This window comes from Thermobia domestica, chromosome 16 (assembly GCF_964235325.1).
Source record: "Thermobia domestica chromosome 16, izTheDome1.hap1.1, whole genome shotgun sequence".
Taxonomy (NCBI): domain Eukaryota; kingdom Metazoa; phylum Arthropoda; class Insecta; order Zygentoma; family Lepismatidae; genus Thermobia; species Thermobia domestica.
This window is the reverse complement of record NC_137469.1, coordinates 37492799-37507849: the sequence shown is the minus strand read 5'-3', so window position 1 is coordinate 37507849 and position 15051 is coordinate 37492799. Positions and strand designations below refer to the sequence as shown.

Here is a 15051-nt window from a genome sequence, read left to right as displayed (position 1 = left end):
TTTATATTCACAAATTTACAAGCATCGGTAACTGGTTTTTGTGGGCAGGTATGATTTTTCGAGTGCGCTATCCAGCTACCTGTTTGCCCTATCATGCAGGAGGACTGAACTTGATACATGTTGAAAGTAAAATAAAAGCTTTATTCTACTACAGAGGATTCCAAAATATACAAGGTATTGGAGACCAACTCAGCAGTACATTACTTTCATCTCTAGTTGATACCAATGATGGAACATTACCTGTGTGTTTGCCTCTCATTCCTCCCGACTTTTGGTATTTTACGGACGTTATATGTACTTACTTTTACTTGTCTGCCAGTGGCACCCAACATATTCCTAAAAGTGTCAAACTTCTGTATACGTTCCTATTACAACAACAAAACAGCCATTGTCATCGCATAACTTTCAACTTCCCGAATACGAATTGGACGCAGATATGGAGGAACATTTCCTTGAATTTTCTATCAACCTCAGCTCGTTCGTTATGGTACAGGGTTGTTAACAACATCATAGACACTAAGGGAAAACGACATCATCTACAGATTACAGACGACAATCGATGTGATCTCTGCGGAAAAGTGGATACGTTGGAACATCGTCTCACGCTTTGCAACAGATCAAAACCAGTTTGGAAAATGTATTGTGAAATGATTCAATATCTGTGTAAAATCAGCTCTGACTGTATCACTGTTGAAATACTTACGTTACCTGCTTTTAAACACTTTCCACAACAGAAACATCATTCTGTCGTTTGGCTTAGTGCAACCACCATTGAATATATTCTGTCTCCTCGTTCTCCTCAAGCACATCACACTTACAAGGACTTCCTGTGTCTAAAATATGGTAAATTTCCCCCACCAAGGAAGAAAACACTATTTGCCAATTACCTTCATTATCTCTTCTATGGTCACTCTGTGTAATTATAATGTAACGGTTTTCCTTATACACATTTTTCTGTGCAAGTAATTACAATTGTAAATTATGTAACTTTCCCACTGTAACTCGAAGATAATGTAAATAAAAAGTAATTAAAAAAAAAAAGCCCGGTTAGCTGAGTCGATAGAGCGTTAGGCTTTTAACCTAACGGTCCAGGGTTCAAGTCTCTGTCCGGGCGATGTATACTTCCTTTTCTTAATTTAAAAAATACGAATATTGATTCGTTGAATAATATAAAAACTATTTCTGCTATATACCAATTAATGACTAATCGTGAAGATGATATAGTATTTAGTTGAGCTCATCAAAGCGTAAAGTAGATGTTAATTATGACCAATCAAGCAATTTTTCTACGAAAACGAAAATAAATTTTAACTGGCAATCAGGCCGGTTAGCTCAGTTGGTTAGAGAGTCGTACTAATAACGCGTAGGTCATGGGTTCGATCCCCTTACTGGCCATAAATTTTATAATCGAACGGTTTGATACGTTTGTCGTGAGTCTAGCTTGCTTTACTGGATGCTACGTGCAAATGGGAATATTTCGCGGCTATGCACCATACCAAAACAAACAGAAAATGTTACATTACAAGACGAAATAGTAACATTTAGAGTCCTTCTTTCACGAGAAATCGTATCCTCTCGAGACGAGAAGTGCATTTTAAATTTGAAACAAGACAATTCTCGCAACACTAGTTTACCCATGTTTAAGATCTCTACACTGTTTTAGTATTACATGATTGATAGTATGAAACTGATAGTGAGATTGTAGGAACACAATTAAGAGCATTTATTAGTGCTGAACGATACACAAGACATTACACAGTGTACTCCAGCTGTTATATCACACCGTTCGGGGACATTTTGTGACGTGACGGGGAAGCGTTCTGATCACCTTTAGATAAAATTTCGTATAACAATAATAGTAATAAATTTACAAAAATATACGAGATAAGTTTTGTTAGAATAGAGACGAGACAAGAATTGTAAATAAAATAACGAGATGAGGAAACACTTCTCGTTTCGTGGGCAATACTGAATTTCCTAGTGGCTGTGTGGACAACCTACGCGTCTTTGGCGTATGAGACGGGTTTGATTCTCGGCAGGAGCTAATGCGGTTCGGATTGCACCTTAAGGTGTAGGTCCACGTCTGTTATAGCCTTGCTGGTGAAGGAGACGCAAATCACAAATCAATTCAAATTCAATTGATGGGAAACATTGGTTGAATAATTACTTACAAGACCTCAGAGACAAGTGTTCAGGTTGCGATTATTAAAAAAGAAAAAGGAAGCACGATAGTAATTATATTTTAACTAGGGTTCGATTCCTTATTCGGGCCATCGTTTATAACAAAAGTAACTATGACTGAGTGACGAAATGAATCTTTATGCCAATATGAAGTTAATGATTTTAAAGATAGTACAGAATGGGATTTAAACGGATCTAACAAATCTAGAACAGATATTATTGTTAATTTTGTGATCGAAGAAGCATTATGACACTGCAATAGACTTGAGACTTACGCGAACTCAATTCTGAAACTGATCGTAGTAGATCTATTTATAACTTCTATTCGTAATACAGCAGCAAGATCAGAGATTAAACTTACTCTTGGGACGTTGAAATCATATTCAGTAGCCATCTTTTCTATTCAAGCATTTTCGTTATACGAAGACAAATATTCAAACCAGAAAATGATACTGGTTCATAGAACTTCCGGCTGCACTTGAGGAATGAAGTCGTAAATAGAATATACTTTTCAAACTTTTAATTGCCGAAAATTGCTATTCGGTATCTATCACTTTTTGCTTCATGGCGATCAACACTAAAACAGGAAATTCTTAATATCTATCACTTCCGGTTTGAATAGAGTTTTAATCCCTTGCGTTTCAGGTGTCATTTTCCTTTGTGCATTCTGTAATACCAGGTTCTCATTTGATGTTAAACGACTGTCTAAACCGTTATATAGGGTATAGTTATTGTGTACGCACACGGAGAGCATTCAAATTATTGATAAAAGAAAATATTTACATTGTGGAACACTTGAATTGAAAAACAGAAATTTTGATGTTCTGAAGGGATTTTATGTTGCTTCAGGTTGGCAGTACTGACTGGAGATTAAAGACTTTTTACACCTTTCTTCCTGTCTTGAAGTTGCCAATTGTTTATCGTCAAAACGCATGTGTGTCGTAATTGAATGCTCCCTTAGACCAGCCATCCACTGAGACAAAACATTTCTTTGTCTGTAAGGTGCTGTCACCTAAGGAGAAATAGTTGAATTAACTCGTGCCTCGCACCCACTCAAATAACGTACTTCACCATCTGCAGGATTAATTCTATCCTTAATAAAAGATATGTTTTCATGATATGCCCATGGATGTCACTGGTATTTTGTAACGGAGTATTTCCTGACATTCACGTGGATGTCACTAGAACGCAAGGGTTTAACGAAAGAAAGAGAATCCATTCTTGGGAACAGTCTCACTATCTGTTATCGTTTCTGCTCTATATTGATCAACTTTGAAATCGGAAGTAACTTAATTTCTATCATTTTTAGTTTTACCAGAGGGTTAAAGGAATAAATGAAACTTATTCTTGGGACGCTGAAGTGATTCCAACAAGACATATCTCGGTATGTTACCGTTTTAGCTTTGATATATATCGACAGACAGATGAATGATATAGTCAACCTATGAGACTTCATACTTACGAATAAGATACTTTGGGAGTAATAACTTTAATTTAATATAATTTATTGGTACTTTTTGTTATAAATAGCCAGAGGCTCACTATAGCAATATATTGTACAGTACAAATTGAGTAAACATTGTTACTATTCACCGAGTTTATGGAAACGAATTCGTTTTACTTGCATAACATAGGAATACACGAAAATTCTAAAAAGAAAGAAAAAGAAAAAAAGGAGAATTCGAGGGGTGTTCCATCAAAAGACTGCCCACTGCCATTGAATTGTAATTCGATAACCCACACACAACGGTGGCACCATTTGCAGTCGGTGAGTTGAATGAGGGGTCGCAGCACGTTCAGATACACCAATGGCCACCCAGCAATTATCAATAGAGCTGGTGAACGAATGGAACTCCATATCACTTTGAGAATAGCATGGAAGCACGTTGGAGAGCTTGTATTACTGTCCGTGCTGATCACACACCGTTTTAAAAATTATTTAACTACTGATGTCAGGGGCACACCAAGTGCCTTCGGTACTACTTATTGTATACGTTTAAAAGTGTCATGTTTGTTCTTGTAATCACATGTTTCTTTATTGTTATTGAGATCATACCTGGTATTATACTGCAAAGCTACATTCTCTGTATGGTTCAAAGTTTCACCAATCTATGCCACTTTCCGAGTGATAAATCATACAAAGCTCACTTTTGTCCCTAACTTTTGCACCCGACTGTACTACATACTCAGAAACGACATCGCACCGAAATTATCTATCCCGAAAAGAGTGTGTCAGCCCGGATAGGTCAGTTGGTAGAGCGTTAGGCTTTTAACCTAACGGTCCCGGGTTCAAGTCCCTGTCCGGGCGATGTAAACATCCTTTTTTTAATTTAAAAAATACGAATATTGATTCGTTGAATAATATAAAAACTATTTCTGCTATATACCAATTAATGACTAATCGTGAAGATGATATAGTATTTAGTTGAGCTTATCAAAGCGTAAAGTAGATGTTAATTATGACCAATCAAGCAATTTTTATACGAAAACGAAAATAAATTTTAACTGGCAATCAGGCCGGTTAGCTCAGTTGGTTAGAGCGTCGTGCTAATAACGCGAAGGTCATGGGTTCGATCCCCTTACTGGCCATAAATTTTATAATCGAACGGTTTGATACCTTTGTCGTGAGTCTAGCTTGCTTTACTGGATGCTACGTGCAAATGGGAATATTTCGCGGCTATGCACCATACCAAAACAAACAGAAAATGTTACATTACAAGACGAAATAGTAACATTTAGAGTCCTTCTTTCACGAGAAATCGTATCCTCTCGAGACGAAAAGTGCATTTTCAAATTTGAAACAAGACAATTCTCGCAACACTAGTTTACCCATGTTTAAGATCTCTACGCTGTTTTAGTATTACATGATTGATAGTATGAAACTGATAGTGAGATTGTAGGAACACAATTAAGAGCATTTATTAGTGCTGAACGATACACAAGACATTACACAGTGTACTCCAGCTGTTATATCACACCGTTCGGGGACATTTTGTGACGTGACGGGGAAGCGTTCTGATCACCTTTAGATAAAATTTCGTATAACAATAATAGTAATAAATTTACAAAAATATACGAGATAAGTTTTGTTAGAATAGAGACGAGACAAGAATTGTAAATAAAATAACGAGATGAGGAAACACTTCTCGTTTCGTGGGCAATACTGAATTTCCTAGTGGCTGTGTGGACAACCTACGCGTCTTTGGCGTATGAGACGGGTTTGATTCTCGGCAGGAGCTAATGCGGTTCGGATTGCACCTTAAGGTGTAGGTATACGTCTGTTATAGCCTTGCTGGTGAAGGAGACGCAAATCACAAATCAATTCAAATTCAATTGATGGGAAACATTGGTTGAATAATTATGAGAAAAGTAAATAAGATTTACTTACAAGACCTCAGAGACAAGTGTTCAGGTTGCGATTATTAACAAAGAAAAAGGAAGCACGATAGTAATTATATTTTAACTAGGGTTCGATTCCTTATTCGGGCCATCGTTTATAACAAAAGTAACTATGACTGAGTGACGAAATGAATCTTTATGCCAATATGAAGTTAATGATTTTAAAGATAGTACAGAATGGAATTTAAACGGATCTAACAAATCTAGAACAGATATTATTGTTAATTTTGTGATCGAAGAAGCATTATGACACTGCAATAGACTTGAGACTTACGCGAACTCAATTCTGAAACTGATCGTAATAGATCTATTTATAACTTCTATTCGTAATACAGCAGCAAGATCAGAGATTAAACTTACTCTTGGGACGTTGAAATCATATTCAGTAGCCATCTTTTCTATTCTAGCATTTTCGTTATACGAAGACAAATATTCAAACCAGAAAATGATACTGGTTCATAGAACTCCCGGCTGCACTTGAGGAATGAAGTCGTAAATAGAATATACTTTTCAAACTTTTAATTGCCGAAAATTGCTATTCGGTATCTATCACTTTTTGCTTCATGGCGATCAACACTAAAACAGGAAATTCTTAATATCTATCACTTCCGGTTTGAATAGAGTTTTAATCCCTTGCGTTTCAGGTGTCATTTTCCTTTGTGCATTCTGTAATACCAGGTTCTCATTTGATGTTAAACGACTGTCTAAACCGTTATATAGGGTATAGTTATTGTGTACGCACACGGAGAGCATTCAAATTATTGATAAAAGAAAATATTTACATTGTGGAACATTTGAATTGAAAAACAGAAATTTTGATGTTCTGAAGGGATTTTATGTTGCTTCAGGTTGGCAGTACTGACTGGAGATTACACTTTTTACACCTTTCTTTCTGTCTTGAAGTTGCCAATTGTTTATCGTCAAAACGCATGTGTGTCGTAATTGAATGCTCCCTTAGACCAGCCATCCACTGAGACAAAACATTTCTTTGTCTGTAAGGTGCTGTCACCTAAGGAGAAATAGTTGAATTAACTCGTGCCTTGCATCCACTCAAATACCGTACTTCACCATCTGCAGGATTAATTCTATCCTTAATAAAAGATATGTTTTCATGATATGCCCATCGATGTCACTGGTATTTTGTAACGGAGTATTTCCTGACATTCACGTGGATGTCACTAGAACGCAAGGGTTTAACGAAAGAAAGAGAATCCATTCTTGGGAACAGTCTCACTATCTGTTATCGTTTCTGCTCTATATTGATCAACTTTGAAATCGGAAGTAACTTAATTTCTATCATTTTTAGTTTTACCAGAGGGTTAAAGGAATAAATGAAACTTATTCTTGGGACGCTGAAGTGATTCCAACAAGACATATCTCGGTATGTTACCGTTTTAGCTTTGATATATATCGACAGACAGATGAATGATATAGTCAACCTATGAGACTTCATACTTACGAATAAGATACTTTGGGAGTAATAACTTTAATTTAATATAATTTATTGGTACTTTTTGTTATAAATAGCCAGAGGCTCACTATAGCAATATATTGTACAGTACAAATTGAGTAAACATTGTTACTATTCACCGAGTTTATGGAAACGAATTCGTTTTACTTGCATAACATAGGAATACACGAAAATTCTAAAAAGAAAGAAAAAGAAAAAAAGGAGAATTCGAGGGGTGTTCCATCAAAAGACTGCCCACTGCCATTGAATTGTAATTCGATAACCCACACACAACGGTGGCACCATTTGCAGTCGGTGAGTTGAATGAGGGGTCGCAGCACGTTCAGATACACCAATGGCCACCCAGCAATTATCAATAGAGCTGGTGAACGAATGGAACTCCATATCACTTTGAGAATAGCATGGAAGCACGTTGGAGAGCTTGTATTACTGTCCGTGCTGATCACACACCGTTTTAAAAATTATTTAACTACTGATGTCAGGGGCACACCAAGTGCCTTCGGTACTACTTATTGTATACGTTTAAAAGTGTCATGTTTGTTCTTGTAATCACATGTTTCTTTATTGTTATTGAGATCATACCTGGTATTATACTGCAAAGCTACATTCTCTGTATGGTTCAAAGTTTCACCAATCTATGCCACTTTCCGAGTGATAAATCATACAAAGCTCACTTTTGTCCCTAACTTTTGCACCCGACTGTACTACATACTCAGAAACGACATCGCACCGAAATTATCTATCCCGAAAAGAGTGTGTCAGCCCGGATAGGTCAGTTGGTAGAGCGTTAGGCTTTTAACCTAACGGTCCCGGGTTCAAGTCCCTGTCCGGGCGATGTAAACATCCTTTTTTTAATTTAAAAAATACGAATATTGATTCGTTGAATAATATAAAAACTATTTCTGCTATATACCAATTAATGACTAATCGTGAAGATGATATAGTATTTAGTTGAGCTTATCAAAGCGTAAAGTAGATGTTAATTATGACCAATCAAGCAATTTTTATACGAAAACGAAAATAAATTTTAACTGGCAATCAGGCCGGTTAGCTCAGTTGGTTAGAGCGTCGTGCTAATAACGCGAAGGTCATGGGTTCGATCCCCTTACTGGCCATAAATTTTATAATCGAACGGTTTGATACCTTTGTCGTGAGTCTAGCTTGCTTTACTGGATGCTACGTGCAAATGGGAATATTTCGCGGCTATGCACCATACCAAAACAAACAGAAAATGTTACATTACAAGACGAAATAGTAACATTTAGAGTCCTTCTTTCACGAGAAATCGTATCCTCTCGAGACGAAAAGTGCATTTTCAAATTTGAAACAAGACAATTCTCGCAACACTAGTTTACCCATGTTTAAGATCTCTACGCTGTTTTAGTATTACATGATTGATAGTATGAAACTGATAGTGAGATTGTAGGAACACAATTAAGAGCATTTATTAGTGCTGAACGATACACAAGACATTACACAGTGTACTCCAGCTGTTATATCACACCGTTCGGGGACATTTTGTGACGTGACGGGGAAGCGTTCTGATCACCTTTAGATAAAATTTCGTATAACAATAATAGTAATAAATTTACAAAAATATACGAGATAAGTTTTGTTAGAATAGAGACGAGACAAGAATTGTAAATAAAATAACGAGATGAGGAAACACTTCTCGTTTCGTGGGCAATACTGAATTTCCTAGTGGCTGTGTGGACAACCTACGCGTCTTTGGCGTATGAGACGGGTTTGATTCTCGGCAGGAGCTAATGCGGTTCGGATTGCACCTTAAGGTGTAGGTATACGTCTGTTATAGCCTTGCTGGTGAAGGAGACGCAAATCACAAATCAATTCAAATTCAATTGATGGGAAACATTGGTTGAATAATTATGAGAAAAGTAAATAAGATTTACTTACAAGACCTCAGAGACAAGTGTTCAGGTTGCGATTATTAACAAAGAAAAAGGAAGCACGATAGTAATTATATTTTAACTAGGGTTCGATTCCTTATTCGGGCCATCGTTTATAACAAAAGTAACTATGACTGAGTGACGAAATGAATCTTTATGCCAATATGAAGTTAATGATTTTAAAGATAGTACAGAATGGAATTTAAACGGATCTAACAAATCTAGAACAGATATTATTGTTAATTTTGTGATCGAAGAAGCATTATGACACTGCAATAGACTTGAGACTTACGCGAACTCAATTCTGAAACTGATCGTAATAGATCTATTTATAACTTCTATTCGTAATACAGCAGCAAGATCAGAGATTAAACTTACTCTTGGGACGTTGAAATCATATTCAGTAGCCATCTTTTCTATTCTAGCATTTTCGTTATACGAAGACAAATATTCAAACCAGAAAATGATACTGGTTCATAGAACTCCCGGCTGCACTTGAGGAATGAAGTCGTAAATAGAATATACTTTTCAAACTTTTAATTGCCGAAAATTGCTATTCGGTATCTATCACTTTTTGCTTCATGGCGATCAACACTAAAACAGGAAATTCTTAATATCTATCACTTCCGGTTTGAATAGAGTTTTAATCCCTTGCGTTTCAGGTGTCATTTTCCTTTGTGCATTCTGTAATACCAGGTTCTCATTTGATGTTAAACGACTGTCTAAACCGTTATATAGGGTATAGTTATTGTGTACGCACACGGAGAGCATTCAAATTATTGATAAAAGAAAATATTTACATTGTGGAACACTTGAATTGAAAAACAGAAATTTTGATGTTCTGAAGGGATTTTATGTTGCTTCAGGTTGGCAGTACTGACTGGAGATTAAAGACTTTTTACACCTTTCTTCCTGTCTTGAAGTTGCCAATTGTTTATCGTCAAAACGCATGTGTGTCGTAATTGAATGCTCCCTTAGACCAGCCATCCACTGAGACAAAACATTTCTTTGTCTGTAAGGTGCTGTCACCTAAGGAGAAATAGTTGAATTAACTCGTGCCTCGCACCCACTCAAATAACGTACTTCACCATCTGCAGGATTAATTCTATCCTTAATAAAAGATATGTTTTCATGATATGCCCATGGATGTCACTGGTATTTTGTAACGGAGTATTTCCTGACATTCACGTGGATGTCACTAGAACGCAAGGGTTTAACGAAAGAAAGAGAATCCATTCTTGGGAACAGTCTCACTATCTGTTATCGTTTCTGCTCTATATTGATCAACTTTGAAATCGGAAGTAACTTAATTTCTATCATTTTTAGTTTTACCAGAGGGTTAAAGGAATAAATGAAACTTATTCTTGGGACGCTGAAGTGATTCCAACAAGACATATCTCGGTATGTTACCGTTTTAGCTTTGATATATATCGACAGACAGATGAATGATATAGTCAACCTATGAGACTTCATACTTACGAATAAGATACTTTGGGAGTAATAACTTTAATTTAATATAATTTATTGGTACTTTTTGTTATAAATAGCCAGAGGCTCACTATAGCAATATATTGTACAGTACAAATTGAGTAAACATTGTTACTATTCACCGAGTTTATGGAAACGAATTCGTTTTACTTGCATAACATAGGAATACACGAAAATTCTAAAAAGAAAGAAAAAGAAAAAAAGGAGAATTCGAGGGGTGTTCCATCAAAAGACTGCCCACTGCCATTGAATTGTAATTCGATAACCCACACACAACGGTGGCACCATTTGCAGTCGGTGAGTTGAATGAGGGGTCGCAGCACGTTCAGATACACCAATGGCCACCCAGCAATTATCAATAGAGCTGGTGAACGAATGGAACTCCATATCACTTTGAGAATAGCATGGAAGCACGTTGGAGAGCTTGTATTACTGTCCGTGCTGATCACACACCGTTTTAAAAATTATTTAACTACTGATGTCAGGGGCACACCAAGTGCCTTCGGTACTACTTATTGTATACGTTTAAAAGTGTCATGTTTGTTCTTGTAATCACATGTTTCTTTATTGTTATTGAGATCATACCTGGTATTATACTGCAAAGCTACATTCTCTGTATGGTTCAAAGTTTCACCAATCTATGCCACTTTCCGAGTGATAAATCATACAAAGCTCACTTTTGTCCCTAACTTTTGCACCCGACTGTACTACATACTCAGAAACGACATCGCACCGAAATTATCTATCCCGAAAAGAGTGTGTCAGCCCGGATAGGTCAGTTGGTAGAGCGTTAGGCTTTTAACCTAACGGTCCCGGGTTCAAGTCCCTGTCCGGGCGATGTAAACATCCTTTTTTTAATTTAAAAAATACGAATATTGATTCGTTGAATAATATAAAAACTATTTCTGCTATATACCAATTAATGACTAATCGTGAAGATGATATAGTATTTAGTTGAGCTTATCAAAGCGTAAAGTAGATGTTAATTATGACCAATCAAGCAATTTTTATACGAAAACGAAAATAAATTTTAACTGGCAATCAGGCCGGTTAGCTCAGTTGGTTAGAGCGTCGTGCTAATAACGCGAAGGTCATGGGTTCGATCCCCTTACTGGCCATAAATTTTATAATCGAACGGTTTGATACCTTTGTCGTGAGTCTAGCTTGCTTTACTGGATGCTACGTGCAAATGGGAATATTTCGCGGCTATGCACCATACCAAAACAAACAGAAAATGTTACATTACAAGACGAAATAGTAACATTTAGAGTCCTTCTTTCACGAGAAATCGTATCCTCTCGAGACGAAAAGTGCATTTTCAAATTTGAAACAAGACAATTCTCGCAACACTAGTTTACCCATGTTTAAGATCTCTACGCTGTTTTAGTATTACATGATTGATAGTATGAAACTGATAGTGAGATTGTAGGAACACAATTAAGAGCATTTATTAGTGCTGAACGATACACAAGACATTACACAGTGTACTCCAGCTGTTATATCACACCGTTCGGGGACATTTTGTGACGTGACGGGGAAGCGTTCTGATCACCTTTAGATAAAATTTCGTATAACAATAATAGTAATAAATTTACAAAAATATACGAGATAAGTTTTGTTAGAATAGAGACGAGACAAGAATTGTAAATAAAATAACGAGATGAGGAAACACTTCTCGTTTCGTGGGCAATACTGAATTTCCTAGTGGCTGTGTGGACAACCTACGCGTCTTTGGCGTATGAGACGGGTTTGATTCTCGGCAGGAGCTAATGCGGTTCGGATTGCACCTTAAGGTGTAGGTATACGTCTGTTATAGCCTTGCTGGTGAAGGAGACGCAAATCACAAATCAATTCAAATTCAATTGATGGGAAACATTGGTTGAATAATTATGAGAAAAGTAAATAAGATTTACTTACAAGACCTCAGAGACAAGTGTTCAGGTTGCGATTATTAACAAAGAAAAAGGAAGCACGATAGTAATTATATTTTAACTAGGGTTCGATTCCTTATTCGGGCCATCGTTTATAACAAAAGTAACTATGACTGAGTGACGAAATGAATCTTTATGCCAATATGAAGTTAATGATTTTAAAGATAGTACAGAATGGAATTTAAACGGATCTAACAAATCTAGAACAGATATTATTGTTAATTTTGTGATCGAAGAAGCATTATGACACTGCAATAGACTTGAGACTTACGCGAACTCAATTCTGAAACTGATCGTAATAGATCTATTTATAACTTCTATTCGTAATACAGCAGCAAGATCAGAGATTAAACTTACTCTTGGGACGTTGAAATCATATTCAGTAGCCATCTTTTCTATTCTAGCATTTTCGTTATACGAAGACAAATATTCAAACCAGAAAATGATACTGGTTCATAGAACTCCCGGCTGCACTTGAGGAATGAAGTCGTAAATAGAATATACTTTTCAAACTTTTAATTGCCGAAAATTGCTATTCGGTATCTATCACTTTTTGCTTCATGGCGATCAACACTAAAACAGGAAATTCTTAATATCTATCACTTCCGGTTTGAATAGAGTTTTAATCCCTTGCGTTTCAGGTGTCATTTTCCTTTGTGCATTCTGTAATACCAGGTTCTCATTTGATGTTAAACGACTGTCTAAACCGTTATATAGGGTATAGTTATTGTGTACGCACACGGAGAGCATTCAAATTATTGATAAAAGAAAATATTTACATTGTGGAACATTTGAATTGAAAAACAGAAATTTTGATGTTCTGAAGGGATTTTATGTTGCTTCAGGTTGGCAGTACTGACTGGAGATTACACTTTTTACACCTTTCTTTCTGTCTTGAAGTTGCCAATTGTTTATCGTCAAAACGCATGTGTGTCGTAATTGAATGCTCCCTTAGACCAGCCATCCACTGAGACAAAACATTTCTTTGTCTGTAAGGTGCTGTCACCTAAGGAGAAATAGTTGAATTAACTCGTGCCTTGCATCCACTCAAATACCGTACTTCACCATCTGCAGGATTAATTCTATCCTTAATAAAAGATATGTTTTCATGATATGCCCATCGATGTCACTGGTATTTTGTAACGGAGTATTTCCTGACATTCACGTGGATGTCACTAGAACGCAAGGGTTTAACGAAAGAAAGAGAATCCATTCTTGGGAACAGTCTCACTATCTGTTATCGTTTCTGCTCTATATTGATCAACTTTGAAATCGGAAGTAACTTAATTTCTATCATTTTTAGTTTTACCAGAGGGTTAAAGGAATAAATGAAACTTATTCTTGGGACGCTGAAGTGATTCCAACAAGACATATCTCGGTATGTTACCGTTTTAGCTTTGATATATATCGACAGACAGATGAATGATATAGTCAACCTATGAGACTTCATACTTACGAATAAGATACTTTGGGAGTAATAACTTTAATTTAATATAATTTATTGGTACTTTTTGTTATAAATAGCCAGAGGCTCACTATAGCAATATATTGTACAGTACAAATTGAGTAAACATTGTTACTATTCACCGAGTTTATGGAAACGAATTCGTTTTACTTGCATAACATAGGAATACACGAAAATTCTAAAAAGAAAGAAAAAGAAAAAAAGGAGAATTCGAGGGGTGTTCCATCAAAAGACTGCCCACTGCCATTGAATTGTAATTCGATAACCCACACACAACGGTGGCACCATTTGCAGTCGGTGAGTTGAATGAGGGGTCGCAGCACGTTCAGATACACCAATGGCCACCCAGCAATTATCAATAGAGCTGGTGAACGAATGGAACTCCATATCACTTTGAGAATAGCATGGAAGCACGTTGGAGAGCTTGTATTACTGTCCGTGCTGATCACACACCGTTTTAAAAATTATTTAACTACTGATGTCAGGGGCACACCAAGTGCCTTCGGTACTACTTATTGTATACGTTTAAAAGTGTCATGTTTGTTCTTGTAATCACATGTTTCTTTATTGTTATTGAGATCATACCTGGTATTATACTGCAAAGCTACATTCTCTGTATGGTTCAAAGTTTCACCAATCTATGCCACTTTCCGAGTGATAAATCATACAAAGCTCACTTTTGTCCCTAACTTTTGCACCCGACTGTACTACATACTCAGAAACGACATCGCACCGAAATTATCTATCCCGAAAAGAGTGTGTCAGCCCGGATAGGTCAGTTGGTAGAGCGTTAGGCTTTTAACCTAACGGTCCCGGGTTCAAGTCCCTGTCCGGGCGATGTAAACATCCTTTTTTTAATTTAAAAAATACGAATATTGATTCGTTGAATAATATAAAAACTATTTCTGCTATATACCAATTAATGACTAATCGTGAAGATGATATAGTATTTAGTTGAGCTTATCAAAGCGTAAAGTAGATGTTAATTATGACCAATCAAGCAATTTTTATACGAAAACGAAAATAAATTTTAACTGGCAATCAGGCCGGTTAGCTCAGTTGGTTAGAGCGTCGTGCTAATAACGCGAAGGTCATGGGTTCGATCCCCTTACTGGCCATAAATTTTATAATCGAACGGTTTGATACCTTTGTCGTGAGTCTAGCTTGCTTTACTGGATGCTACGTGCAAATGGGAATATTTCGCGGCTA

At 36.5% G+C, this 15051-nt stretch overlaps 9 non-coding genes across 9 annotated transcripts; all 9 read left to right on the top strand.

Annotated features, from left to right (window-relative positions):
* The first annotated feature begins 1321 nt into the window (after positions 1-1321).
* TRNAI-AAU (transfer RNA isoleucine (anticodon AAU)) lies at positions 1322-1395 on the top strand. The gene has a single exon. It is a non-coding gene; the product is annotated as a tRNA-Ile (tRNA).
* A 3021-nt stretch (positions 1396-4416) lies between these two features.
* Positions 4417-4489, top strand: TRNAK-UUU (transfer RNA lysine (anticodon UUU)). The gene has a single exon. It is a non-coding gene; the product is annotated as a tRNA-Lys (tRNA).
* A 207-nt stretch (positions 4490-4696) lies between these two features.
* On the top strand, positions 4697-4770 carry TRNAI-AAU (transfer RNA isoleucine (anticodon AAU)). The gene has a single exon. It is a non-coding gene; the product is annotated as a tRNA-Ile (tRNA).
* A 3042-nt stretch (positions 4771-7812) lies between these two features.
* Positions 7813-7885, top strand: TRNAK-UUU (transfer RNA lysine (anticodon UUU)). Its single transcript has one exon. It is a non-coding gene; the product is annotated as a tRNA-Lys (tRNA).
* A 207-nt stretch (positions 7886-8092) lies between these two features.
* On the top strand, positions 8093-8166 carry TRNAI-AAU (transfer RNA isoleucine (anticodon AAU)). Its single transcript has one exon. It is a non-coding gene; the product is annotated as a tRNA-Ile (tRNA).
* A 3044-nt stretch (positions 8167-11210) lies between these two features.
* Positions 11211-11283, top strand: TRNAK-UUU (transfer RNA lysine (anticodon UUU)). The gene has a single exon. It is a non-coding gene; the product is annotated as a tRNA-Lys (tRNA).
* Positions 11284-11490: 207 nt separating this feature from the next.
* TRNAI-AAU (transfer RNA isoleucine (anticodon AAU)) lies at positions 11491-11564 on the top strand. The gene has a single exon. It is a non-coding gene; the product is annotated as a tRNA-Ile (tRNA).
* Positions 11565-14606: 3042 nt separating this feature from the next.
* Positions 14607-14679, top strand: TRNAK-UUU (transfer RNA lysine (anticodon UUU)). The gene has a single exon. It is a non-coding gene; the product is annotated as a tRNA-Lys (tRNA).
* A 207-nt stretch (positions 14680-14886) lies between these two features.
* On the top strand, positions 14887-14960 carry TRNAI-AAU (transfer RNA isoleucine (anticodon AAU)). The gene has a single exon. It is a non-coding gene; the product is annotated as a tRNA-Ile (tRNA).
* The last annotated feature ends 91 nt before the right edge of the window (positions 14961-15051 follow it).